At 47.4% G+C, this 24553-nt stretch overlaps 1 long non-coding RNA gene across 14 annotated transcripts; it reads right to left on the bottom strand.

Moving 5' to 3' along the window:
- Window positions 1–1885: 1885 nt before the first annotated feature.
- Window positions 1886–23043, bottom strand: LOC109756062 (uncharacterized). Of its 14 annotated transcripts, none has more exons than XR_012188069.1 (12): window positions 22495–23036; window positions 22264–22405; window positions 22117–22167; window positions 21911–22019; window positions 21686–21810; window positions 21564–21608; window positions 20324–20538; window positions 4465–4961; window positions 4370–4397; window positions 4007–4151; window positions 3333–3433; window positions 1886–1977 (listed from the first exon to the last, which is right to left on the bottom strand). It is a non-coding gene; the product is annotated as an uncharacterized lncRNA (long non-coding RNA). The 14 variants fall into 14 exon arrangements; XR_012188072.1 differs by having other exon boundaries at window positions 4529–4961; window positions 22495–23035; XR_012188068.1 differs by having other exon boundaries at window positions 4007–4397; window positions 4465–4599; window positions 4820–4961; window positions 22495–23032.
- Window positions 23044–24553: the final 1510 nt, after the last annotated feature.

Here is a 24553-nt window from a genome sequence, read left to right as displayed (position 1 = left end):
TTCTTCATCGCCACCCCCCGATTCTACCTTGGCGATTCCTCCTTCTATTGTTCCCTCTTTTCCTCAGCATTACACTCGTCGTTCACGACCTGTGGATGCCTCATTCGATGAGTCGTCCTCTTCCTCTCAGCCTACTTATGGCTTGCGTTCTCGTCCTCGTCCGCCTGTTGATCGCTTTGGATTTCCCACCGCTGGTGCTGCTGTTCTTGAGCCGACTTCTTACCGTCAGGCTGTTGTTCATCCTGAATGGCAGTTTGCAATGGCAGAGGAGATTGCTGCTCTTGAACGCACTGGTACCTGGGATCTTGTTTCTCTTCCTCTCGGAGTCCGTCCTATCACTTGTAAGTGGGTCTACAAGGTTAAGACTCGCTCCGATGGTTCTCTTGAGCGTCACAAAGCTCGTCTTGTGGCTCGTGGTTTTCAGCAGGAGCATGGTCGTGATTATGACGAGACTTTTGCTCCTGTGGCCCATATGACCATTGTTCGTACGCTTCTTGCTGTTGCCTCTGCACGCCACTGGTCTATATCTCAGCTTGATGTTAAGAATGCCTTTTTTAATGGTGAGCTACGTGAGGAGGTGTACATGCAGCCACCACCTGGGTATTCTGTTCCTGATGGCATGGTATGTCGTCTTTGTCGCTCTCTCTATGGCCTTAAGCAAGCCCCTCGCGCCTGGTTTGAGCGTTTTGCCTCTGTGGTCACTACTGCTGGTTTTTCAGCAAGTGCTCATGATCCAGCATTGTTTATTCACCTTTCTCCTCGTGGTCGGACTCTTCTTCTTCTCTATGTTGATGACATGATCATCACTGGGGATGACCCCGAGTATATTGCCTTTGTAAAGGCCCGTCTTAGTGAGCAGTTTCTTATGTCTGAGCTTGGACCTCTTCGCTACTTTCTTGGGATTGAAGTCTCTTCTACCTCTGATGGCTTTTTTATATCCCAGGAAAAGTATATCCAGGATCTTCTTGCTCGTGCTCCTATTACTGACGAGCGCATTGTTGAGACTCCTATGGAGCTCAATGTTCACCTCCGTGCTACTGATGGTGATCCTCTCCCTGACCCGACGCGTTATCGTCATCTCGTTGGCAGTCTTGTCTATCTAGCTGTCACTCATCCGGACATCTCTTATCCGGTTCATATTCTGAGTCAGTTTGTCTCTGCTCCCACATCGGTTCACTATAGTCATCTCCTTCGTGTTCTCCGATATCTTCGGGGCACGATCTCTCACCGTCTATTCTTTCCTAGCTCTAGTTCTTTACAGCTTCAGGCCTATTCGGATGCTACGTGGGCTAGTGATCCTTCTGATCGCCGTTCACTTTCTGCTTACTGTGTTTTTCTTGGCGGTTTTCTCATTGCCTGGAAGACGAAGAAACAGATTGCATTTTCCCGTTCGAGTGCTGAGGCTAAGTTGCGATCCATGGCTCTTCTGACGGCAGAGGTGACTTGGTTACGGTGGTTACTTCAGGATTTTGGTGTTTCTGTCACTACACCGACTCTGCTCTTATCTGACAGTACAGGTGCTATTAGCATTGCGCGCGATCCTGTGAAGCATGAGCTCATCAAGCATATTGGTGTTGATGCTTTCTATGTGCGCGCTGGTGTGCAGGATCAGGTTATTGCTCTTCAGTATGTGCCTTCCGAGTTACAGTTGGCGGATTTCCTGACGAAGGCCCAGACTAGAGCACAACATGGCTTTTATCTCTCCAAACTCAGTGTTGTTCATCACCATGAGTTTGAGGGGGGGTGTTAGAGTTATAATATAAGTCATGTACCCCTTTGTATTTATCCCGTTGTATAAGGGGTTTCCTGCATATGTTCCACACCTGTACATGTATATATATCGGCCTATGGCCTCATGGGAATACAAGTTGCATATTTCCTAACACTAAACACATCAGCTCCCTGGGCTCCGTCAAGAGGGTTGGTGCTGCCGCAGTTGATATAGGCGAGGCACACCTTCGGCACCGCCGAATCCATCTTGAAGTATAAAACAGATGCACCACATCACATAAGCATGTCCGTGGTCATAGCATAACACAATAGCATTGCGCAACACCATATCCAAACCATTCGCGCATCCAGAAGTTAAAAAATCACACCCACAAAAATGAAATATTAGTGGCACACAGTGGGAGAACAAACCTTCTGGAGCTTGAATGTACACATATTGCAGAAACACACATGTGGAAAAAGAAGAAAAAAACTTGTATAATCAAAAAACTGGTAAAAGCTAACTATATATCACCATGAGCAAAACGAACTGATAAACGACTAAAAACCAGTTATGCTTACTAACTTGTGGCAAACATTCATTACATATGGCAAAAATAATAATGACCGCCTGTTACAGTTTTTAGGTTTCTTGTGAAACTTTCTGACAGTGGTTTAATAAAAAAATATAGTTCCAAATAGAAACTTTGAAAAAGAGTAATGCATATTGATCATCCCAAAGGGTAGAGTGCAGAGAAGGAAGAAAAAACACATGGATAAAGGGAACTGCTCTGGTTTCCAAAACAAACCTACAAATTTGACTTCCATGAAGGCTACAAGACTACATGGAGAAAATCCATCGTCCTACTAGAGCATTGTAACCATTTTAGCCCCCACTCTAACCTATCGTGAATTTATTTTCAAGCAACATTTCGTCACAAACCAATCTAACAATTCTTACCATATCAATAAATTCCTGGTGAAACTAAATAGGAGAGTACTTAACAGTTCATTTCACGTCCATCCGCAAACATTCCTAGCTAGCATGCACATGAGAAAGGTATTAAATCTTTCATACAATCACCACAATCTACATTGGCTAGAAACAATAAAAACGATTGGTGCCGGTAGAAACAATGAGTTGGCCAAGCTGCGTGCCTATTGCTGTGATACTGACTTCTCAAAATAAGGAATCCTCCAACAGTGATAAAAAGCAGAGTAATCTCCTCAACTGAAGAAGGCCAGGGATGAGACTGACGTTTTTCTGTAAACTGGCTTTTAGTTATATGTATGATAAAAAGAAAGGAACAAAGAACATAATAAAAGTGGCTACAAATATATAAGTATAAAAACGTGCAACCACAGAAGTACCAATTATCTAACAAAAGTACGATGATACTTTCCCGAGATGATTGTCGATTGATACGGTGATCTAATCCTCTAATTACCAACTTGACAACTAACCTAATGTCTACAGACGCAAAGCAAATACTCTTGGAAAAAAATCAACACACAGAAAAATACAAATGTTCCTGGACCATTCAAAGTGTACATGAAATCCATACATATGAGTGGACTCCCACGTCCATATGCAAATTTTCAAGCCTAAGATGTGGTTGTACCTGCTTTGGTCAGTTTGACAGCCCCAGCTACATTAGTCTTTTGGATCTGATTGCAAGCTCCATCTGCATCAGTCTAGGAAAGGCATCTGGGTGATTGGTTCCTATAAATAAATTGGATAATATAAATTTAAACAATTTGGCTTACCCATAAATCTAGCAAATCTAAGCTGGAGCTGCAAGCTAAGCTGAGACAACCAAAAGTTTAAAGATGAACTGATGAAGAAAAAGTAACCACTTGAAAAGGAAAAGAAATAGGAACAAAAACGATGTCGCTCTACAATCGTCTCTCCCAACTCCATTCCCCTAGCTTGCCCTGTCACCTCCCCGCATATCAACCAAAATATCTGATCGAGACCAGACAGAAGCAATGGTGGGAGAGTGATGCGACGACAATGAGCTGGGCCAATGCTCCTAAGAGAAGAGTGTGTCAGTGATGGGCGTCGTCTAGTCGATGCCAGTGGCGATACCTAGGGTGTTCTATATAACAAGTTCACTGCACATTTTTTTGTCTAAAGCAACACATATATGTGGAAATCATGTAAGAATAATTAAACTGTTATAAATATATGTATTTTACAACTTTGAATTAGTGTCATAAACATATTTGTGCTTGAATGGAACTGTCGTAAACCTATCGAAATTGAAGAAAGACTAACAAGATGTGTTAGCATTACCTTGCAGTTGGACCACCATATCCGAGCACATCCTTTGACTGCCCAGCAAAGGTCCTCCCTCTCGCTCAAACAGGAGGCACACACCTAGCTAGCGGGCTGTTTCGCATACACGCTGATAATTCTGCCTTGGTTATAGGCAAGTAGGCTGGTATATTCAGCTATCATCAAGAACTCCTCTTCACAATTGTATTTTGGCGGGAAAAAATCTACTAAGACCAGATGCATAATCATGGAGGTAGCTCAGTTTTCAAGGCATAAGATGGGTAAGCTATCCCCAAAAATGAACAACCATCATGCATATCCATATGGGAAGGGAGTATTAATTACTAACCTTGAAGAACTTTTTTTGAGAAAATTACTAACCTTGAAGAACTTTTTTTTGAACCTGATGCTGCGGAACGGTCATTATGCGTGCCCAAATAAAAGGAACTGCTTATAACTTGGCAGATTATGCATACCTAAAAGAATAACTGAGTAGTGGATGTTCAAGCATCAAAAACTTTTCGACCGGATGTTCCTTACCACACATCAAGTCAATCTTAACATTTTTCTGACCCCATGTCTTCTTCCTTCAGCAGCAACTTAAAAGATTACTGCAGATAGGGTAAAATCATGAAGCACTTGTAAAAGATTGTACTTAATTATAGAATAAATAAAAGGCATATCAGACTTGAGTATATATTATATAAAAGATGTGAGTCCAGAAAGAAGTCCAATTTTAGTCCATGATGTGTAAATAGTACAATTTTAGTCCATGATGTGTAAATAGTCCAGAATGTAGTCTGCTTGGCTAGCGAGCTAGTGTCACCGCACCATTTGGCAACCTCACCCTGAGCGCCATCGCTCTCTCGTGCTCTGGCTTCCTGGATGCCTTGCCTGCCGTCGACCTAGTGCTTCTTGACAGCCAACACGTCAAGCCCTTCATGGTTGCGTTGCCACATGGTAGCAAAGGCAACTGCAAGTAACAACGACAGTCCAAGTAGAACAAATAAGATGATTATGAACTGGTCCTTCTCTTGCTTATCTATCTGGTGGTCCATGCTGCCAACATATTTGAGGATTTACAGTGAGGAAATTGAACCTTAAATTAGATGACAACAAGCTATATAAATAAATTTTTGCAAGAACAGAATGAATGTATACTAACTTCAAAATGTAGTTATCTGATTATCTAGGTGTGGTTAGTTGGGAGTCAATTGTCGTCGTTTTATCTGATTATCTCTCAGACGAAATCAGTAAGACTAAAAATTGTCGTGCACCCATCAGTCTGACAAAATCAGTAAGACCAAAAATGTGAGTACTCATCATCTGCAACCTGTGAGGAATCAGTGAATTGCCACCGAATGATGGGTAAACAAAAATGCAGCTGAAGCATCTTCAGAGAAGCACATGCCCTTGGAAATATAGAGCCAACGCTGAACATCTTTTACCCATTTCAAAAAAATGATGACAGGTCCACTACGCCCCCTTGCTAGCTCAACTAAAACACCTAATGATACGTCTCCGTCGTATCTACTTTTCCAAACACTTTTGCCCTTGTTTTGGACTCTAACTTGCGCTGTTTTCAGCAGACTTTCCATGGTGTTATTTATGTGCAGAAACAAAAGTTCTCGGAATGACCTGAAACTCCACGGAACATCTATTTGGAAAATAAGAAAAATACTGGAAGAAAAATCCACGTCAGGGGGCCCACACCCTGTCCACGAGGGTGGAGGGCGCGCCCCCTGCCTCGTGGGCCCCCTGACGCTCCACCGACCTCAACTCCAACTCCATATATTCACTTTTGAGGAGAAAAAAATCAAGGAGAAGGATTCATCGCGTTTACGATATGGAGCCGCCGCCAAGCCCTAAAACCTCTCGGGAGGGCTGATCTGGAGTCCGTTCGGGGCTCCGGAGAGGGGAATTCGTCGCTGTCGTCATCATCAACCATCCTCCATCACTAATTTCATGATGCTCACCGCCGTGCGTGAGTAATTCCATCGTAGGCTTGCTGGACGGTGATGGGTTGGATGAGATCTATCATGTAATCGAGTTAGTTTTGTTAGGGTTTGATCCCTAGTATCCACTATGTTCTGAGATTGATGTTGCTATGACTTTGCTATGCTTAATGCTTGTCACTAGGGCCCGAGTGCCATGATATCAGATCTGAACCTATTATGTTTTCATGAATATATGTGAGTACTTGATCCTATCTTGCAAGTCTATAGTCACCTACTATGTGTTATGATCGGCAACCCCGAAGTGACAATAATCGGGACCACTCCCGGTGATGACCTTAGTTTGAGGAGTTCATGTATTCACTATGTGTTAATGCTTTTGTCGTGGAATTGTCACGGCAGATGTCCTCGTGCAAGGACTTAGTCGTGGAGCCATCGCAGCTAGGAAGCTTAAAGGGGTTAAGCGGGACAAGGAACACGAGGGTTATACTGGTTCGGCCCCTTACGGTGAAGGTAAAAGCCTACGTCCAGTTGAGGTGGTATTGCTTAGGGTTTTGATGACCAGGGAGCTTAATCGCTATGCCTGGCTCTCGATTTGTTGTCTCTCGCCCTGAACCGCCGCCGGGTCGTCCCTTTATATAGAGAGGTTGACGCCCAGTGGCTCTTAGAGTCCCGGCCGGCTTATAACAGTATCCGGCTCGGACTCTTAACTACTCTTGCCTTACATTACAAGTCTTGCCATAACGGCGGTTTATCACTACGGGCCTTAAGCCGCCTCCGGGTCTTAAGCCCATTATTGATCCGCCATCCTCAAGCTTGGTACTGGGCTTCACGTGATGACCCTTACGACATAACCCGGCCCATCCTGGGCGGGTGACTCTAACGGTTATATCCTCAACATTAGGCCCCAGATTGATTTGAACCGGTTCATGTCAATCTTCAATCCCTTTGAGAGAAAATCTTCCGGCTTCTGCTTGTGCGAAGATTATAACCTGCCGTGACGTCATCTTCTGGATTCCTGAAAACCCGCCATGACGTCATCTTCCATTGAATTCATTTTTTATTCTGTCATATCCCAACGGATCTTATCTTTAATGACCATCCCAAAAATCGAGGCATTTCTGTGGCAAGATAGTCACGTCTTGGCCTCCTCGTTTCTCGCACCCATTTAACAGCCGGCCTTTATAAATAGGCCCGGCCCGTAGGTCTTCGTCACTCCTTCCCTCCGTCGTCTTCCTCCTCTGACGCCCGAGAGCTCGAGCTCCGCCGCCGCCGCCTCGCCCCTTGTCTTCCTCGACCTCGGCCGCTGCATCACCCTGAACTGGTCCAGAGAAACGGCGGCCACCTCCGCATCTCATCAGCGCCGGTAAGTCCTCGCCACTCCATACAGTAGATTCGCATCAGGGTTCTGTCGTTCTTCCCCTGTTCTTCGTAGTTCATCCCGAGTTCATCTCGAGTTCTTCACAGTTCTTCCACCGCGACCCCTTTTGATCCGGAAAACAGGGTAGAACTCCTGCGGTAGTGGTTTCGCACCCATTTTTATGCTAGTGGATCCTTTTTGTCCACAGAAAGACCTCGTTCTGAGCTCATAAACTTCTATGTATCAGCTTTCTAGGTCTAGAAATTTTTTCTTTCTGGACGATCGCTTGATCCAAAATAATCCCTGCAACCCGTGAAACCTGTTTGTACAACACTTAGACAAAAACCTGCATCTGTTAACCATGGCGGCTCATAGCTCCGGCTTTAAAGAGGCCATGCTCTATGAAATTTCCGGCTCATTCATGATAGAGTTTTAAACAACTTGAATTACTTATGATATCCACAGCGGCTTAGATAACCCGACACAATTAGCCATATATCATTAGGCCCCTTCATAAGCCGCCATCTTAAATACTGAACTAGAATCTCCCTTCGGCTTGTATTTGAACCGGACATTTCCTTTTGTCATAGGCTTTCGTCTTTCACAATGCCGCCCAAGCCTCCCAAGGCACCCATTACGTGCAACTGGGAGGTCCAACATTACTGATGATACCTTAGATGATTTCGTGAAGACGGGTTACCTGCCTAAGAAGGAGGTCATGTCTTATCGTGCCCCTGACCCGTCCGAAGAAAGACCTCAACCAAGAGACGGAGAGGTGGTGATATTTGCTGATCACATGAGTCGGGGTTTTGCACCTCCTGGCTCAAAATTCTTTAGAGATGTTCTGAACTTCTTCGATCTGCGACCACAAGACATTGGACCCAATTCCGTGTCGAACATTTGTAACTTTCAAGTGTTCTGTGAAGTATACCTTGGAGAAGAGCCCAGCCTACTGCTCTTTAGGGAGCTGTTTTATCTGAACCGCCAGAACGAGTGTGCCAACGGGCCTAGCTTGGAACTTGGCGGAATTTCAATCCAACAACGGAGAGATTGCCTCTTTCCTTATGTTGAGCCGCCAAGCCACCCAAAGGACTGGAACCAGACGTGGTTCTACTGCCAGGATACTTCCCCGGCTGACGAGAACCCTCTGCCCGGCTTTCGCGCCCTGCGTCTGGAGTCAAATCACCCCCTGCCAGAAAAATTATCTCAAGCTGAGCGTCAACCGCTTATCCCCACCATCAGCAAGATTAAAGCTCTTCTGGGAAACGGCCTTAACGGTGTTGATTTGGTCCGGGTCTGGATTGCTTGGCGGGTGATTCCCTTGAGCCGCCGCCCCGGCTTAATGTGTGATTACACGGGCCGGAAGGATGATCCTCTGCGGCACAGCCCCAACGACTTACCTAAGGACGTTGTTGACGACATGACCAAGGCCCTTCTGAACGAGAGCTTAGCAGACTGCGGGAGGACAGGCTTAAGTCCCTTCTGCAAAGCTAACCCGGCTCCGGCGGTAAGCTACTGATCTAAGCACCTTACTTTTATTTTAACAATTTTCATCTTAACTTCAAGAAACCTTTGTTGTATTTTTCAGGCTAATGATAAGTTCTGGAAGGTCAGGTATGACCATGAGGCTGCTAAAAAGCCAGGAAAGCTAAGAAAGCCGCCAGGAGAGCCGCTCCCCGCAAGAAGAGGAGTAAGCCTAGCGCCTCAGACCTGCTTCATCTGGATGACACCTCCGAGTCAGAGGTAACCCTTCATTCTTATGCCCTTCTCTTGTTTTTTGTTTGCTCTTAATCACCTTATTGACATTGATCAACAGCAGGAGGACACCGGAGCAAGTAACCCGGTGATTGAAGAGGTAACTATACTTTCCTCCGACTCAGAGCCCTTGCCAAGGCTGAAAGTCCGAAGAGTAACCCGGAAAGTAAGATTTTCCCATCCTTTAGCTTATCAAGATCCTCAATTTCTTTTGAAGCAACAGATTCATGAGAGCCGGAGGCAAACCCGGGCCAGCAAGGATGCAGACCTCTCCTCCGGCTTACCTGAAGCATCAAGGAAGCGCCGGACCGAGGTTATCTCCAACTTATATCCTTTTCATCCTTTGGCGGGCATCACTCGTCAACCACTCAACTCTTCTGATTCAAACTATCAGGAAACTTCACCTTCCTCCGGTGACTCCATGCAATCTAACTTGCCGGCTTTCAAGACTGCACCCGGGTAATGACGATCATCTTATCTTATGCTTATCTTATTCATGTTTTCGCACTAACCTTTTGACTTTCAGCGCACAAGCAAAGCTCACCCGGTCGAAGAACCGGTCTTGACTGAACCCAACGCCTCTGCTTCTGAGCCACCGTCTGCACCAGACACCACCGCTCCAACTGAACAACAAGCCATAGAGAGTTCTGACAACCCGGAGATCCCCAGCTCAGCTCAACCGGCCGATGACCCGGATGTGGTGATTACCCGGACCGAATATGTTGAGCCGGGAAGACCCACTGTGCTGGCCAGATGCTCTGCTAAAGAAGAACTGCTGGAGCGCCACAGGGCCAGACTGGATATCACTGACTATGCTAACTTGAGCATTGGAGACATTGTTTCTGGTTATATTGGTCAAGTGCACAGCAGCCGGGACCTGGAGATTGACATGGTGAAGCAGATACAGCAAAAATCTGAGGTACAACTCTCTTGCTTACTCCATAGACATCCTTACCATGCTAGCCCCCAAGTCTATTACTTATGATAGAATATGTTGTAGACTTAACTTCCGGCTTACCTTCATGAATCGACACTTATAAATAGAATCTTTCAGCATACATTAGCCCCCAAGTGTCAAGTGTCTTTGCTTGCAAAGTGCTTGGGACTTTAATATTACATGATAACCTACTCAAACTGTAACCCAGAATTTGTACAGGCTGCCTGCAAGAAATTTGAATCAGAAATCTCTGAGCTGAAGAACCGCCTGAAGACTCAGGAAACTGAGATCCGGAAGGCCAATGCCAAATTTGAGTTCAGTGTTGCTGCACAAGAAAACCTGAAGAAGAAATTTGAAACAGAAAGAAAGACTTGGGCCGAGGAGAAGACTGCCTTGCTCAGCCGGGCCGAACAAGCGGAGGCTGCTCTTACTGAAAGAACCGCCGAACTCTCCGGCTTAAAACGCCATGTATCACAGATGGTCTCCGCAATCTTCGGTAAGTTATTTTGAAAGCCTTAAATAAGTTTACATCATTCATGTCTCATAAATCCTACCATTGCCATCAGCTCACCTGACTTTGTTATACAGGTCCCAGAAGCTCCAACCTCAATCAGAACATGCTGACCAAGCTGAAGGCAGTTTACACCTTGGTGGAGCAACTCTACACCGGGTCACAGCGTGCTTTAGCCGTTGTGGCTCTGTCCAATGAGGTTCCCACTCACCTGGCAGACGTACTCAGGCGGCTTGCCGTACTCCCTCAGTGCTTCCAAGAGCTGAGACGGGCTTCTGCAAGAGCCGGAGCTATAGCTGCTCTGAGCCGGGCCAAGGCGTTTCTCCCGGAGCTAGACGCGGCCGACATCGCTCTTGGATACCCCAGCCTGAAGGAAGATGGCACCCCCTTTGACCAGAAAGATTTCGCCGCCTGTGTGAAGAGCGTGCGCCCGGTGGCTACCTTGATTGGGAACGACACAGATCTTACCAAGTATCAGCCGGGCTATGACGCGGAGAATCAGAGGATCCCAACTCCACGCTATGAAGCAGTTAGCTTGATCCCGCCGACTCGTAAGCATACCTTCGCCCCAGAAGTTGACCCGGCCGGGTTAATTAATGATGAGGCTCAATTTGAAGCTTTGAGCGGCATTGACTGGAAATCATCAACCTTTCAGGTCATGGGAACAGCCGGAGGAGCGGAGAGGGATGAGCCGGGAACTTCAACCCAACAAGCACCTTGATTTCTTAGGCGGCTCATGCTCATGGTTACACCTTAAAACAATGCCTCACCTTTTGGACTCGGGGAGTTCTGTAATAGAGTAGGACAAACACTTAATTTTGTCGTGCCATCGTGCACGTGTAGAATGCTTAATTCCGTTGAAGCTGCTCCTTTACATTCCTCCGGGTTATGTTCGATCATCTACTTTCCTTAAGTTAAAGAGCTGTCTTCAATTGTCCTGCATAGAAAACAAATCACAAGTCTCTAGGCGGCTTACCGCACTGAGAGTCATATACTTTACATATAACCCGGAATATGAACTAAAGTCCTAAAAGACCGGCTCTCAATTGTATCCTTGAGGTAACCATAACAGCATACCTGCAAACCTTCGAGTACACTTCCGGTTTATGTAACTCAGATAATGAGGTTGAGAACTCAACTCCGGTTCACCAGCATCGATAATGCGTGTTGTGTGCTATCAACATTGTTAATCAAAGTTAAGCCGGCGGAGTAAGAACCGCCCTTGCACACTGTTGATATGATCAAAAGAACTTGTTGCAAACCAAAAGATCCAAACTTAGGGGCTTCCGGTTCGAATACGACCAGAAAACCGTCCAAAAGGGGTTAAGCTAAGATTCGAATGCGATCATATAGCCCCCAGTGGCTTTGGTGTTGCCTATCAAGAGGGTACCGACAGCTATGTTCTCTTAGGTTCGAATACGACCCATGTTTGAACAGGAAGCCCCCAAATGACCTTGAGAGTTGTTTAACAACGCTGATTCGAATACGATCCACGTCGGTTCCCAAAGGGGGTTGAGCTATGATTCAAATATGATCAAGAAAAACTCCCCAATGAGCTCGGCAATTTGCCAATCAAGTGGGTATCGACAGCTATGTTCTCTTAGGTTCGAATACGACCTATGTTTGAACAGAAAGCCCCCAAGTGACCATATTGTTAACGGCTAGATTCGAATGCGATCATAAGCCGGATCCACCTCCAAGTGACCATGTAATGTTGTAATGGAAATAACACATTAACCTTTGGAGGAGAAAAGGACAGAGGCCTTGCTTTATTATTTATCATAATATATACATGGCTATAGAAATATGTACATTATGAGAGCCGGTGGCTCAAGTGTAGTAAGGCCGAAGCTGAGCTATGTTCCACGGCCGACGGGTCTCTTCCTCCGACTTATGTGAATCTTTGTGCTCCCGAACATCGATGAGGTAGTATGACCCGTTGTGCAAGTTCTTGCTGACCACAAAGGGCCCTTCCCAAGGCGGGGATAACTTGTGTGCATCTGTTTGATCTTGGATGAGCCGGAGCACCAGATCACCTTCCTGGAAGACTCTGGACTTAACCCGGCGGCTGTGATAGCGGCGCAGGTCTTGTTGGTAAATCGCCGAGCGGGCCGCTGCCACATCACGCTGTTCGTCCAACAAGTCAAGAGCATCTTGGCGCGCCCGCTCATTATCTGCCTCCACATAAGCCGCCACTCGAGGCGAGTCATGACGGATGTCACTAGGGAGAACCGCCTCCTCTCCATAAACAATGAAGAAAGGCGTGTAACCTGTAGACCTGTTAGGAGTAGTATTGATGCTCCATAACACGGAGGGTAACTCCTCCACCCAACAACCCGGCGTCCCTTGCAAAGGGACCAAAAGCCGGGGCTTGATGCCCTTCAAGATTTCCTGATTGGCTCTCTCAGCTTGACCATTGGATTGAGGGTGAGCCACTGATGAAACATCAAGCCGAATATGCTCTCGTTGACAAAACTCCTCCATGGCACCTTTAGACAGATTGGTACCATTGTCAGTTATAATGCTGTGTGGAAAACCAAAGCGAAATATCACCCTCTTCATGAACTAAACCGCTGTGGCTGCGTCACACTTACTAACTGGCTCTGCTTCAACCCACTTTGTAAACTTGTCGACCGCCACCAAGAGGTGGGTCTTCTTATCCTTGGATCTTTTAAAAGGCTCAACCATATCAAGCCCCCAGACCGCAAACGGCCAAGTGATTGGAATCATCCTCAATTCTTGAGCCGGCACATGAGCCCGTCGCGAGAACCTCTGGCAACCGTCACATTTACTGACCAAATCCTCTGCATCAGTATGAGCCGTCAGCCAATAAAAACCATGACGAAAAGCCTTGGCCACAAGGGATTTTGAACCGGCATGATGGCCACAATCCCCCTCGTGAATCTCACGTAAAATCTCTTGGCCTTCCTCAGGTGAAACACAACGCTGGAAAGTTCCAGTGACACTGCGACGATGTAGCTCGCCATTGATAATTATCATTGACTTAGACCGCCGGGTTATTTGTCTGGCCAAAGTTTCATCCTCAGGCAATTCTCCCCGGGTCATGTAAGCCAAGTACGGTACTGTCCAGTCTGGGGTAATGCGGAGAGCCGCCACCAGCTGTGCCTCCGGGTCAGGAACAGCCAAGTCTTCCTCTATAGGCAACTTAACAGAAGGGTTATGCAAGATGTCCAAGAAAGTATTAGGCGGCACCGGCTTTCGCTGAGAGCCTAGCCGGCTTAAAGCATCAGCCGCCTCGTTCTTCCTGCGATCGATGTGCTCTACTTGGTAACCCTGAAAATGTCCAGCAATGGCATCAACTTCGTGACGATAAGCCGCCATGAGAGGGTCCTTGGAATCCCACTTGTCTGACACTTGTTGGGCTACTAAATCTGAGTCGCCAAAGCACCTTACCCGGCTCAAGCTCATCTCCTTAGCCATCCGAAGACCATGGAGCAAAGCCTCGTACTCAGCTGCATTGTTAGTACAGGGAAACATCAACCGTAGCACATAGCAAAACTTGTCACCTCGAGGGGAAGCTAATACAACTCCAGCCCCCGAGCCCTCCAATTGCCTAGACCCGTCGAAGTGAATAGTCCATTATGTATTATCCGGCTTCTCTTCAGGCACCTGCAGCTCTGTCCAATTGTTGATGAAATCCACCAATGCTTGAGATTTGATAGCAGTGCGTGGCACGTATTTCAGACCATGAGGCCCGAGCTCTATAGCCCACTTAGCCACTCTTCCTGTGGCTTCTCTGTTTTGGATGATATCTCCCAAGGGAGCAGAACTAACCACAGTGATAGGGTGACCCTGAAAATAATGCTTAAGCTTCCGGCTTGCCATGAATACCCCATAAACAAGCTTCTGCCAATGTGGATACCGTTGTTTGGACTCAATGAGTACTTCGCTGACATAGTAAACCGGCCGCTGAACCGGATACTCCTTACCCTCTTCCTTACGCTCCACCACCACAGCCACACTGACGGCTCATGTGTTAGCGGCTACATACAGCAATAAGGGCTCCTTGTCAACAGGAGCAGCAAGGACTGGGGGCTCAGCCAGCTGTCTCTTCAAATCCTCAAAAGCAACATCAGCAGCATCATTCCAGATGAAGTCATCTGTTTTCTTCATCAACTGGTACAGTGGCATGGCCTTTTCACCCAAACGGCTTATAAACCGGCTCAAAGCAGCGATGCGGCCCGCCAGACGCTGGACGTCGTTTATGCACGCCGGCTTAGCCAGAGAGGTGATTGCCTTGATCTTTTTCGGGTTAGCTTCAATGCCTGTGAGAAACCAGAAAACCCAAGAGCTTTCCTGCGGGAACACCAAAAACACACTTGGCCGGGTTAAGCATCATCTTGTAGACCCGGAGATTATCAAAGGTTTCTCTAAGATCATCTACCAGGGTCTCCTCCCTGGATTTAACCACGATATCATCCACATAGGCATGAACATTGCGCCCAATCTGGTTATGAAGACAATTCTGCACACAACGCTGGTAAGTCGCCTGCGCACTCTTGAGCCCAAAAGGCATAGACACATAACAGAAGGCTCCAAAGGGAGTGATGAATGCCGTCTTCTCCTGGTCCTTAACTGCCATTTTAATCTGATGGTATCCAGAATATGCGTCCAAAAAACTTAAGCGCTCACAACCCGTCGTAGCATCAATAATTTGATCAATACGGGGGAGAGCAAAAGGATCAGCCGGACAAGCTTTGTTTAAATCCGTGTAATCCACACACATCCGCCAGGTGCCATTCTTCTTGAGCACAAGCACCGGGTTAGCTAACCACTCTGGATGAAAGACTTCCACGATAAACCCGGCCGCCAAGAGCCGGGCCACCTCCTCACCAATGGCCTTCCGCCTCTCCTCATTAAACCGCCGGAGGAATGACCGGCTTAAATTTCGGATCAATATTGAGAGTGTGCTCAGCGAGTTCTCTGGGTACACCCGGCATGTCAGAAGGTTTCCATGCAAAGATGTCCTTGTTCTCACGGATGAACTCAATGAGCGCGCCTTCCTATTTCGGATCCAGATTGGCACTGATGCTGAACTGCTGAGATGAGTCACCTGGAACAAAATCGACAAGCTTAGTCTCATCAGCTGACTTAAATTTCATTGCCGGCTCATGCTCCGTAGTTGGCTTTTTCAAAGACGTCATATCTGCCGGGTCAACATTGTCCTTGTAAAACTTCAACTCCTCTGTTGCACAAACAGATTCAGCGTAAGCCGCGTCACCTTCCTCACACTCCAAGGCTATCTTTTGGCTGCCATGAACCGTAATGGTCCCATTGTGACCCGGCATCTTGAGCTGCAAATACACGTAACACGGTCGTGCCATGAACTTGGCGTAAGCCGGCCGCCCAAATAAAGCATGGTACGGACTCCTTATCTTAACCACCTCAAAGGTTAGTTTTTCCGCCCTATAATTGTACTCATCTCCAAAGGCCACTTCCAGCTCGATCTTACCGACCGGATATGCTGACTTACCGGGCACCACGCCATGGAAAACAGTGTTGGACTGGCTGAGGTTTTTATCAGTCAAACCCATACGACGGAAGGTCTCATAATAGAGGATGTTAATGCTGCTGCCTCCGTCCATGAGCACCTTAGTGAACTTATATCCCCCAACTTGAGGCGCCACCACCAAGGCCAGGTGACCCGGATTATCAACCCAGGGAGGATGATCTTCCCTACTCCACACAATAGGCTACTCAGACCATCTTAAATATCATGGAACTGCCTGCTCAACAGCACGCACAGCCCTTTTATGGAGCTTCTGCTCTCGCTTGCACAGACTGGTGGTAAACACATGATACTGCCCGCCATTGAGCTGCTTCGGATTGGTCTGGTATCCCCCTTGTTGTTGCTGCTGATGACCCTGGACGGACTTCTGATTAAAGCCCCCTTGAACATTCTGATAATTGGAATTTGAACCGCCGCCCGGGCCATGAAAGCCGTTGGCGCCTGAGCCGCCGCTCGGGCCACTGTTGCCATTGAAAGCATTGGAATTTTAAAAGGCCTTCATGATTGCGCAGTCCTTCCATAGATGAGTGGCCGGCTTTTCCCTAGAACCATGCCTCGGACAAGGCTCATTCAACAACTGCTCAAGCGTCGGGCCTGACCCGCCGGCACGGGGAGGTGGTCTCCCTTTACGTCGGTGGTTATTACCCTGTGAACTGGTGTTAGCCACAAACTCCATACTGCCATCAGCCTTACGCTTGTTACCTCCCTGGTTCGCCGGGTTATGCTGGGGGCCCTTGCCATTGCCATTCCGTTTTCCCTTCCCTGTCCTTTCATCATCCGACGCGGGATTCTTGGTACTATCAGAATCAGCGTACTTGACCAGAGCCGCCATCAGTGTACCCATATCATTGCAATCGCGCTTGAGCCGCCCGAGCTTCATCTTCAGGGGCGCAAAGCGACAATTCTGCTCCAGCATCAAAACTGCAGAGCCAGCATCCATCTTATCAGATGAATGTATTATCTCTTTGACCCGGCGAACCCAATGGGTTGTAGACTCACCCTCCTGCTGTTTGCAGTTAGTCAAATCCACAATTGACATGGATTGCCTACATGTATCCTTGAAGTTTTGGATGAACCGGGCTTTTAGCTCAGCCCAAGACCCGATAGAGTTCGGTGGCAGTCCTTTCAACCAAGTGCGGGCAGTCCCATCTAACATCATGGTGAAGTATTTGGCCATTGCCGCTTCACTGACCTCCAGCAACTCCATAGCCATCTCGTAACTCTCGATCCATGCTCCGGGTTGTAAATCAGCCGTGTAATTAGGTACCTTCCTAGGCCCCTTGAAATCCTTAGGCAGACGTTCATTGCGGAGAGCCGGCACCAGACAAGGAACACCTCCGGTCCTCGTAGGTATACCCGCGTCGATGGAAGCTGTCGGATAAGCCGGGAGTGGCTGGTAAGCCGTCAACTGAGCCGCCTGTTCCGCCTCTTGTCGTGCTCTGTCTTGGTCTACCGCGTTATAAGCTCGATTATGAACCGGGCCGTGGCCTGGAGGCAAATCACGGTGTCGGACATTGCTAGAGCCGTTCGCTGAGACCATGTGTCTGCTGTAACTCGAGCTCCGGCCCGGACGAGGGGTTGAATGAATCCTGTCCCGACTATATGAATATGCCTCCTGTTGCGCCAGAGCCGTCTGAAGGAGTTCTCTGACCCGGCGGGTTTCAACCGCCGTCGGAGAGTCGCCATCGATTGGGAGAGCCGCCAGTCGTGCCGCCGCGGCGACCATGTTTTCCAACGGGTTGGCATAATGACCCGGTGGTATTGGCACGTACTGAGGCGGGGTAGTGTTCACCCGGGGAGGCCCCATCACTTGGGGCTGGATCGGCGCTCCAACTCTGGGCGCCGTGATCTCTGGCGGGTTACTGGGCCCCGCACCAGGCGTTTGAAAAGGTTTCAAGGATCGTAAACCGGAGGGAGTCGAGATTGAGCCTTTTGATGCCTCCTTCTCATGATCTCGTTAGACGCGTTCTGATCCATCGTGAGCCGGAAAGACTGCGCTTGAATCAGCTGAGTCTGGGCGTCAAGAGTCGCCCTCTCTGCAGCCATCTTGATCCCTTCCGCCGCCAGGTCCTCCTTGGCTTTTGCTAGATCCAACTTTAACTGAGCCACTTCCGCGTCGTGCTGAGCTTGATCCGCCGGGGCGACCGTAGCGGTTAACAGGGCCGTCATCTTGTCTGTGAGATCCATTAGCACCTGAGCCGGTGAGGGCACAGGGCTTCCTGCCCCGGCGGTGGGGTTTTGAACAGGTTGTGCGCAAGCCATGAAGATTCCAACCCGGCTCGGCGGCTCAAAGGGGTCCGGAACACTGTTGCCATCGAAACAACCCCTGAGCCCGCCACCTTGAAGTTGGTACAACGAGTTTGACTCATCCGTGGACGACTCACTGTCAGAGCGGGCGGCCGTCTCATCGCCAGATCCAGATCCTTCAGAGGGTCCTCCATGGACGCATCCCACAAAAGCACGCTTCAAGGTAGGCAGAGCCCGGGCGGGTCGCGCACGCTGAGCCGTCTCGATGAGATCGGCGCAGTGGTCCGGCTCATGGCCCGGCTCACCAATTCCGCCGAAGGGGACCCGGTACCCGTACTCAATTGAGCTGGCGTCGGGGGCCCAGTTTGCATCGTCGATGTAGAGCTTGCCGCGACAACTCTTGGTCATCCGGCCCACAGCATATCCCTTGAGCCCTTCGAAGCTGCCCTTCAAGAACTCAAATCCACCGTGTGCCAGCCCCACGGTGGGCGCCAACTGTCGTGGAATTGTCACGGCAGATGTCCTCGTGCAAGGACTTAGTCGTGGAGCCATCGCAGCTAGGAAGCTTAAAGGGGTTAAGCGGGACAAGGAACACGAGGGTTATACTGGTTCCGCCCCTTACGGTGAAGGTAAAAGCCTACGTCCAGTTGAGGTGGTATTGCTTAGGGTTTCAATGACCAGGGAGCTTAATCGCTATGCCTGGCTCTCGATTTGTTGTCTCTCGCCCTGAACCGCCGCCGGGTCGTCCCTTTATATAGAGAGGTTGACGTCCAGCGGCTCTCAGAGTCCCGGTCGGCTTATAACAGTATCCGGCTCGGACTCTTAACTACTCTTGCCTTACATTACAAGTCTTGCCATAACGGCGGTTTATCACTACGGGCCTTAAGCCGCCTCCGGGTCTTAAGCCCATTACTGATCCGCCATCCTCAAGCTTGGTACTGGGCTTCATGTGATGACCCTTACGACATAACCCGGCCCATCCTGGGCGGGTGACTCTAACGGTTATATCCTCAACAGCTTTGTTCCGGTACTCTATTAAAAGGAGGCCTTAATATCCCTTAGTTTCCATTGGGACCCCGCTGCCACGGGAGGGTAGGACAAAAGATGTCATGCAAGTTCTTTTCCATAAGCATGTATGACTATATTCGGAATACATGGCTACATTACATTAATGAATTGGAGCTAGTTCTGTGTCACCCTATGTTATGATTGATACCTGATGAACCGCATCCGGCATAATTCTCCATCACCGATGCAATGCCTACGAGCTTTTCACATATTGTTCTTCGCTTATTTACTTTCCTGTTGCTACTGTTACAATCAATACAAAACACCAAAAATATTACTTTTGCTACCGTTACTTCTATTACCATTACCACTACTATCATATTACTTTGCTGCAGATATTAAGTTATCCAGGTGTGGTTGAATTGACAACTGAACTGCTAATACTTGAGAATATTCTTTGGCTTTCCTTGTGTCGAATCAATTAATTTGGGTTGAATACTCTACCCTCGAAAACTATTGCGATCCCCTATACTTGTGGGTTATCACCTAACAATGCCCTCAAAATCAACACTTACACTCGTGGCTGAATAAAAAAATCAACAACACTTCCCCCAACTAAACATTGTCCTGGACATGAAACTGCATGGATTAATTAATAATGATCTTAGTATGCCTATGTGTGTACCCGCGCGTGGTCGTCACGACAAGGCAGACTTTATCATCCATGGTAACAAGGCTTAAGCTGTGCACGCCGGAGGAACTACGCGAAGAGGCACTAAAGGGGTGCTCTCCCTCACAAGTATTCCATGGTCGAACACCACAGATGCAGGGACCCCTTGACTGACACATCAACCATGCTTGTTTCAGTAAGAAATTTGCATGCACTTTTAGCGAGTCAAGATATTGGCGCCAACAATTACATAAACCAAACAATGATATAAGTATAGAAGTCATTCGATTATTTAACTGCAGCACATCCGTCTAGCTAACTAAAACAATAACCAAAATATATGAAAAAGGGATAATACTAACCATAAGCTTGTATATCTTCAGTCTTGGCTCATAACCAAACAACTTGAAAAGGTAGAAACTGCTGACAGTAAAAAGAAGGTAAGTGAAACAATTAAGAGATTTTCAAAGAGAAGCTCACTTTAGTTGTATGCAACATCCGGCAACCATGTCTTCATGTGAGCATCTCCTCAAGCTAGCAATAGTTCACCGTGACCCTTGTTTGCTTCTCACCCAGCCTGTAGGATCGACAATCAATTTATTCAATGAGAGAAACAAACTTAAGTACAAATCTAATGAAATTCGAACATAATTAGAAATAACCTAATGCAATCAAATCAACCAATAAACTGATTAAGATTTTTTTTCAAAAGGGGATAACCCAACTGATTAGAACATTACTTGCTAGATTTCCTGTCCTTGTGTATCATATGAATACTCCATGCACATCAACATGTCAGGGGTGATGTGGCCACAGATGGGTTCCTCTTGTGTACCGATCGAATGGAACCACTTCATCCACGGAGGCGGCGTCCCTAGGGATCGGCAGAGGAGGCGGCGTGTCCTCGGCTTCCACGATGGCGGAGGCGGAGGCAGGGAACCCTAGACAGAAATCGAGGGAGGAGTGGCGGCATGGTTTTTTTTCTTCTGTAATATTTTGTAAAGAGAATAAAATGCAGGTGGTGGTGGGAGGTGGGACAGAAAAAAAACCGGACGAAAGTGGTGGGACAAAAAAAGACCGTGCGATGGACGCAATCCTACCAACTGCTCCTTTAGGAGTAGAGATAAAAGCAAGGCTGCACACACCTAGGTTCAGTGCTCTTAATTAAATTTAACAAGTAGCAAAGAATTGAATGTCAAAATTCATCAAAGTTACTTAATCTGTTGTCAGCGATGACTTGTTGCACATACCAGAGGTCTAATATTCTTCAATTCTCTTCTCTTTTCTTTCGGAGTAATATGCAAAATTAGCTAGATCCATGCCCAGTCTACACTAAAAGAGCATAAGAACTTATTTCTGGGATTATAGGCTAAACAGAAGTATGGCAAGCTACGCAGATAACAAGGCAACTTGAAACTATTTTTCAAGCAAATGTAAACAATATCAGACACACATAAATCATACCACAGTATCATACTTCAGACGTAAACCGAACAAACAAAATTCATATCAGAGTATTTAGACATAAGTTGTTTACATCTGCCAACATTATATCCAACGGAACTTGACGAAATTATGTTCTTAAATACAGAGAAGGTTTACCTCACTGAATGGATCTTTTATATCATCACGCTCGACGCTGCTTTCCTGCAGAGTGCAGACATGCAAGTTAATTACTATGCATAAGAAGTCCAGCAGGTGTATTAGGACCACCGTATACTTACATAGTTAGGAAAAATAACCATGTCAACATCATCGGGGACGTCAGCTAACATGCGTCTGATGGAATACTACCGGGATATGACAACTCATCGGTGTCTAGATGCATTATCCAATCCATGCCAGATTCCTACCATGAAGAAAAATGCTTTTTGTTTATGATAAATACAATACACTAAACGAACACTATTAATAATTGCTGGTGATAAGCAGAAAACAAACATACATACCCGGGCCATCACGATGGCCATCTCCATGTTGAGTGACCGCTTCAAAAACAGTTCGTGGTTGCAAGGCTTGTAGAAGAATCCTGCGAGCCAGGTTTCGTTCCAGATTCGGCTGCAGGTGAAACATATACATCATCAGAATGGGCATCGAAATGAATTTGTGTATAGCCCGACGAGGCACGCGGGCGGCGAAGATTGTTTCGGACCACCTGGCCTGCTGCTCCTCAAGCTCCTTGGTCCTGTACACCACCTTCACCCCCCTAAAGAAGAAGAAGAGAAACAGAGTCAGAGATTGAGAACAAGCAGAGTGAAATTGGTACTACTGGATTCTTGGAAATCTCAAGCGAGGAACGCACGGGAATGGACTTGAGGACCCCGGCGACGCTAGGCTTGGCGGCCTTGCCCTCGACGAAGAGCAAAAAGTGTGCAACGCCAATGACCTTGTGGTAGAAGAGCCACGGCAGGATCTGGTCCAGGCCTGTGGAGGTGCTCGGACACCTGGCAAGCAAGCAAAAGATCAGCAGGTCGGACACATCGGCCGGCGACCGACGAGGAAGAGGGAAGAGGTGAGATTGGAAAGGTAGTACTTTGGGGTGGTGGGTGTCCGTCGCATCGAAGTGGAAGGACCAGCCGCGGAGTTAGGGGAAGGCGAGGGCGGCGGGCACCTCGACGCAGGAGGCGGCGAAGGAGTGGAGGGACTGCAGCCTCGACGGGGCCGGCATGGCCAGGCGAGGGTAGCCGGCGTCGTCCACGCCTCCGCCGCGCCACTGGAGCGCGAACGCGAGGAGGGCGAGCGCTAGCGGTTGGGCGGTGAGGAGGAGCAGCAGGTGGCGCCACGCCGCGCCGCCGCCGCCGACGCGGTGGGGGACGGCGACCGAAGATCGGGCCGAGGGCGACGCCGGAGAAGAGCACAACCCTAGAGCGGTGGCGGCGAACGTCAGGAGGAATCGCTCGGCGACCAATTGCCCCACCCTGATTTTTTTTCGTGGGTTTATTTTCGTAGATTTTTTTCTAAGCATTTTTTTCTCGATCGGCCGTGTGGGAGGAGGGAATCGGCACTGGAACCAGGGCGGGATCGCGGTTACGTACGAGATGGGACTGAGGACGAAAATAAACCAGAATTGGTGGGACGAAAAAAAAACCTAGAAGCGAGACTACCAACTGCTTCATTAAAAGTAGAAATCAGGTAGCCTCTAAGATGGACCCTAGCCGGAATAAAAAGTGTTCTAAATAACATCACATTTATCCAATCAACCACCTTTCTCTAGGATTTTCTTTCACTGGTGAGTAGGGCCAACCGATTTATTTAATTGTTGGAGATGACATCAAAGGTTAGAGACGCCTCTATTTTGTTCTTAATTAGAAGCACCGATGCAGTGCAACGTATAGAGGCTGCCTCTAAGAGTCGAGTGGGGGCTTAGAGGTAGCAAAATTGATACATTGCTCTTAGCAGCAGATGATGAGGCATCAGCATTGCATTTTTTTAATACAATATAGACACATACGTTCATACGAACGCACATACACTCATGCCTTATAAACACAGTTCTGTATGAATCGAGAGGTAAGATATGCATATCTTACCTCTATGAACACGTCCGAGAGAGTGAGGCGACGGTTCATCTCGAGATTGAAGAAGTCATCACAGACGCTTTCATAGTCAATGGAAACATCTTATCCACAGAACTAATGTCATCAGAAGTCCTGAAATAAATTTAAAAAAATACTAGCACGACTTGAACTCTAATGAACCAAGCATACTAGTGTTCTCCTAACGTCTCTATGTATTAGGCTTTCCCCCAAATTCCTTCCCCAGCTCCTTCCCCTCTCTCCTGCTGTCTCCCTGCGGGAGGATATCTGGTGCTACGGGAGCACCTAAGATTAGGTGCTCTAGGAGCTTTTCAACCGTTAGATCTGAAATCCGAAGGCCGAGGAGAGAGCTCACGCTTTTATTCAAAGAACACCCCCAGAAATTTGGTATTGCAAATCGGGTCCAGCACATCTGTAGATGACCGTTGGATTTCAGATCCAATAACTGAGAAGCTCTTGGAGCACCTAAACTTATGTGCTCCCGTAGCACCTGATATTTTCCCGTCTCCCTGCAGTTGTAACTCTGTGGAGACCTTGATAGTTCGTAATACAAGATTCAGGTGGGGGAGTTCTCTCCTCTTGGTGAAAATTCAAAAAAAAAATCAACTCAGTTGAGTTCATCAGAACGGAAGTGCATGTATGCGTACGTGCGTATACGTGGCGTTCCGCGTTTCTTCGAGAAAACCCATACGAACCAAAAGGAGCCACTACACATTGGACATTTCAGAAGTTTGGCTTGAAAAGAGCCCAGATTTTCTAGTTGACAGCCTTGTGGCTGATTGTAACTGGATCGCTGTTTTCTTTTTAACACAGAACAAAAGCAAACACTCTTACATATGCGCATACACTCATTTCTATGAATTTATACACATATATTATATATTTATGAGGATCTTCGAGAGACTGAGCCGACATATCATTTTAAGATTTAAAACCGTACCGAACATCTTTTTTCACTGAACGTATCATCAAAATTTTTAAAATAAATTAAAAAATAATGAAAACAGCAGCACTTGAACCTGATGGGATGAGGATACCACTCACTTTTCAATCACA

This window comes from Aegilops tauschii, chromosome 6, assembly GCF_002575655.3.
Source record: "Aegilops tauschii subsp. strangulata cultivar AL8/78 chromosome 6, Aet v6.0, whole genome shotgun sequence".
Taxonomy (NCBI): Eukaryota; Viridiplantae; Streptophyta; class Magnoliopsida; order Poales; family Poaceae; genus Aegilops; species Aegilops tauschii.
Note: the sequence above shows the minus strand (reverse complement) of the source record. Positions and strands in the feature narration are given on the sequence as shown.